This window comes from Engraulis encrasicolus, unplaced genomic scaffold, assembly GCF_034702125.1.
Source record: "Engraulis encrasicolus isolate BLACKSEA-1 unplaced genomic scaffold, IST_EnEncr_1.0 scaffold_49_np1212, whole genome shotgun sequence".
Classification (NCBI taxonomy): domain Eukaryota; kingdom Metazoa; phylum Chordata; class Actinopteri; order Clupeiformes; family Engraulidae; genus Engraulis; species Engraulis encrasicolus.
Genome location: NW_026945808.1, coordinates 168,780 through 174,044, shown reverse-complemented (window position 1 = coordinate 174,044; position 5,265 = coordinate 168,780).

The window sequence follows — 5,265 nt, the reverse complement described above, 5'->3', positions numbered from 1 at the left end:
TATTATAAGATGTACAATGTCCTACTTACTCTTGCGGTAGGGACACATACACGCGAATTTGCGAACTTTGCCATTCATTCCTATGAGAGAGGCGAAGGCAAGCGATGGCGAGGCGAAGGCAAGCGACAGCAAGCGAACAGGAGCGAAGTGAAGCGAAATTATTGAAGAAAGTTTAACGTTATGCAAATGAGGAGCGAATTCGCCTGCCACGGCCCAATCAAATCAACAACATAACTGTTCCATTCCATTTGATTCGCCGCGACGACCTGATGACAGTTGGATTTCGCCTCTCTTCGCTTTGCCTTGCTTCGCCTCCTATGTGTCCCTACCGTTAGTCGTAAAAGCCGGGAGGCAGGCGGGCATCACCGTAGCAGGGTGGATTACAGCTGGCTAGCCCTGTCCGACCCAGAGGTAATTCCACCTGTTTACTGTTGCACAAGATTAAGGACAAATTCAGATATTTGTAGCCCAACCACGGACACCTGTATCAAACTATGAGCCCAGCTACTTCATTCATTCACCAATGATGGACAGCATATGGGACGAGGGCGCAGTTCATGGCCATCCATTAATTGCTAATAAATAATTAGCCTGCATTTCGTTAACGTGATGAGAACATGATGCCACCGCTTTAGGATTTGTACTGTTAAAAACACAGTTGGTGCCAAACCTGTTGAGAGCATCACCAATCCGTGTAAAAGTGTACCACGAGCCAAATTCAGACCAATATAGCCGTTTCATAAGAGTATTTGAACACTTAGACCTACGTTTAACTTTACACAAGTTTGCTTCAGTCAACCGGTTTGCTAGTAACTGGCTAGCAAGCTAACGTAAAGGCTGTTAAAATGGGCACAATGTTGATCATTTTTATTCAACAATTTATTCAATTTTATTCATCCTCCATGTATCGGATGGCATCATATTTTAACAGCATTTAGGAAATACTACAATAGCCAATGTAGTTCTCCATGTCTTTGAATGAATGAACTAGCTGTCTCGTTTTGAAAACAACTAGGGTTAACTTACACTTTTAAAGCTTAAAACAAAATCCTACGAAATATCAATAAGCATTGATAGTATAAAAGCTTCAGATATACTTTTTGTACCTTTGTGTATCACCTAATATAAATAAATCAATACTTACTGGAGAGCGCTGTTCGGTCGTGTCTGCCCCAACAAAAACTGTACCAACGTCCGTTAGATTTTACAGCGCGTCCGCGTTTGTGAATCAGATATGGATGCGATTATGGTCCGCGTTTTGACGGTAGAATTTGGGGCGGCGCACGGTGGCAACCCTGATCCACCAAGTGGAACCCAAAGGAATGTGACAGTGACACGGATGTGGTGACTTGAACGCGGCTCCGCATCGGAGTCCTCTGCTGTGTGGGCAAGTCAACCACAAGCTGCTGCTCATTCGACCACCACAGGTGAGACACACACAAATAATAATAATAATAACAATTAGGGATAATTCCTTAATTTCCCCCCGGGATCAATAAAGTTACTCTACTATAATTTATCGATTTCTCGACAATTAATCATTAAGGATTTGGTAGATGAAGTTTGATTTCGTCAACCAATCGGATGTACTGTAGGTTGTTGTGCACCATTGTGTAGGCTAGGGTATAGTGAAAGTATTTGAGCAGTGCAACTTTGCTGTATGGCACTCTCCGGTTTCTCAGTATTTTGCTATTAGACAGGTCATCAGCTGGGAAAATTAGGCCTTTCGTCCTACCGCACTTTTCTCTGTGGATTACTGACCAGAAGCCCTATTGGAAGAAATTGAAACATGGGGCCACGTCAATTTTTGCTCAGAATTCAATATGGCCGCCATTTTCCAAAATGACTTGTTTTCATGCATCATTTCACTGTACTATAAGGTGATATTCATGAACGATGAACTACTTTCAGCACTATTCTGTCCTATTTCCTTACATACATGTTTACAAAGGTTGACTAAACTAAAGTAAATGAAAATAAAGTTGGCCACCTTGCAATATCCAAAGGAAAGTGCTGAAAATGAAATGGAATAAATAGAACTGGGTGGAAATGTTTAAAATGGATGATGTGAAATGTTGAGAGGTAGACACTAGACAGGAAGGAGGTTGTGTGCTCATGTCAGTGGAGCTGGAAATAGGGATAGAGCACAGAGACAGGCTAATTTGGCAGTACTGAGGGAAAGGAGGGTGGCGGAGGGCATGGGCAGAAAGGGGCACATGTAAAAATTGCAAATAAAATAAAATGTTAATAATAATTAAATTTAGTAAATAAATAAAATATTGTCTTTTTTTCTTTCTTTTTTTTTGTTGGGGGGGCGTTGGGGCTCACGATAGTTTCTCACCTTTTTCAACCCTCCTGAGTTTGCAGGTATGGGGTTGCAAAGTTGTGAGAGCCCTCGTCGTAAATACATTTGGAGGTCAAACTTTTACTATGCGTTACCAGTGGAGGAAAAATAGGGGGCACGCTACAGTATTAGACAATAATATGGCTACCTCGCTTAACATTCATTTCAGTAACGTGCTTCACATCAGGCTACGGACAGGAAATAACAGAAATTGCATGTGGGTGGTTGACGTTTAAGGGCGTAACGCAAAAAAAAAAAAAAGTTTTTCAAATTCCTGAAAAAAATGATGGATAAAAATTGAAAAAAAATAGAAAAAAATAAAGCACTTAGTGGTCTGTGGAATTTCACCTTATTTTTGCCATTTTTGGGAAAATGTGTCCTGCATCAACACATAACATAGGCATGTCACACCGCAGGAAAATGGAGTCACACCACAGGGAATTCACTGCATTATGGCCATTTTAATCCTTTTGTATACATGACTGACATCTGAGCTCATGCTAACTTGATAATGATATTGTGTTTAATCTTAATATGTGTTTTCATTAATAAAAAAAGTTTTTTTTCCTCCTATAAGAGCAGTCACACCACAGGACACCATAAAATGAACCTAAGCGTTGCGTGACAGAAAGATTGCAATATGAAGACATGTTAAGAGGTTAAGAGTCACCTTAAACTTCCACAGCACTCTCCAATAACTGAGGTACTGACTGGTTAGGAGCCAGTCTTTAAGACCCTTGTAGTTGGCCTTGCAGCTGCCCATTCACAAACATTGACATACATGTCACCCCACAGGACGCAATTTGTGTTACGAAATTGAACTTGTAGTTAATATTACTGTCTTGAGTTTTTTCCACATTCACATATCTTAATCTAAAGTTAAGATTTATGCAATCATGCCAAATACTTCATACATTATTAAAATGTTGTTGGTTAATTTATATATATATTATTATATATTGTTTCATTAATGTTACAGTCACACCGCAGGAAATTTGACATATAAACCTTTACATAAATCTTAACAAAAATGTTTCTTCTCATCTAAGACTAATATGAAACATAATGTACCACATCTTTTTTCATTGACATTTGTTTTTTAAAGGAAAATAACAGTTTTGTAGGTTTTTAACCAATGTTACGAAAAAACAAGGCGTCACGTCTCCCACCCATGTATATTTCCCCGACATTTGGCTGCAGCAAGAAACTGTTTGCCTTTCGAAGTCTGGAATAAAATAGGGAGTGAAACAGCCGCAGATTTTGGAAATACGACCGTCAATGTCAATGACGCTTCCGCATCTCGTGTCCATAAGCTCAAGGCGAGAACGAGAGGAACGACAAACAGAGGAGGGAGGGACACACGCCTCGTGAGTAAATGGACCGATGATCTCCTAGTCCCTCACACCATACCGTAACTGTTATGGTAACTGTAGCCTACCTTTTCATTAAATGAACCAAGTATTTTATTGGTTCAAAATATGGTAGATACATGGTTTTATTCATTCCACTGGTAGTCTGTTTTGCTCAAATAGGAATACAGGGGTGGATTTCTGGAATCCGACCAAAATTAGCCTTCGGACCAAGTAAGTCCGAACGAAGTCCGACACAACAACTAACCAACAGCTATGATTTCTCGAAAGCCTCGAACCAACAAAGTCCGATGTAGGTACGAAGTAAGTCCGATGAAATTCCAACCAAGTAAGTTCAGACGCACGATGAAGTTGTCGGAAATGCTCGGAGTGTCTCGCCCCAGCTCGGGTGCATTTATCGCAAAGCAGTGACGCTACCACAATGTCTATCAAATGCAGTAGGCCTAATTAGCCTACATCCCTGTCAAAAGTCCACAAATCTTCGTCAACACAATCATGTCCCCGAATTCACCCCTTCAACTGCAGTTACCAAATGCAACATTAAAATCCACCATGTATTACTTTTACTTAGGTTTTGCATATAATGTTTGGATTAATGTGCGCTATAGCCTACCACTAATTTGGAAGCACGGTTGGTGGGTGAATGGTTAGAATGTCAGAATTCCACACACGTTTGCCGTTACGTTATCGGAGGCGTGAGTTCAATCCCCGGTGAATAAAGTAGCCTATAATAACCAACAATCACACCTTTTTTCCAGAACGGCAAGCGAAGTCATTCTCACGCTCATGGGCAACGCGACACTTTCAACAGGTCATGGCCAGGCAGAGTGCAGTAAATGCTGCTTGAAATGATGACTGAAATTACGCTCAAGAATAAATAAAACATATCAGAATGTTTATTTAATTTTCCAGTCTGCACGTCTTTACGCGCAACGTAAGCTGGTGGAACTGCCATTATTGCCGTTGTACATAAAGACGCGCAGGAAGGGATGGATGTAGTCCTATGGAAGGGGCCGTTAATGTCTGTAAACATGGCACATTCAAAGTCCTTCAACGTCGGAAAAGACCTGTTAACACAATCATATCCCCAAAATCCACCCCATTAAATGCAGTAACCAAATGTCGGTCTACACATCACTATCGCCATCAATGACTGAAGAGCAATGGGCGGTGAATGGTAAGCGCGAAGGCATTTTCAGTGTGAAGATTTCGATTCCCTCAGTAAGATAGGCCTACATTAAGCGCAGGTGCCTATTCCTCTGCGCAACTGTTCATCCACCCTCTGTGTATGTGTGTAAAGTGGCCGATCCACGCGTACTGTTGGGCGCGCGTGTGGAGCTCTGGCATCCGAGAATCTTTGCCTTGCAGCCACGCACTTAGTCACATTAAGGCCAAGTAACTAACGGCTTTTCACCTGTATTTTACAAAAACACAAAACGATGGCCCAATTCACACAGATAGAGAAATAAGGACATGCGCTGTGTTGTTTTCTGATCCCCCTGACTGCACTACTGACTACTTTGTGTGCCATGGGCCCTGGCGCTATTTGGA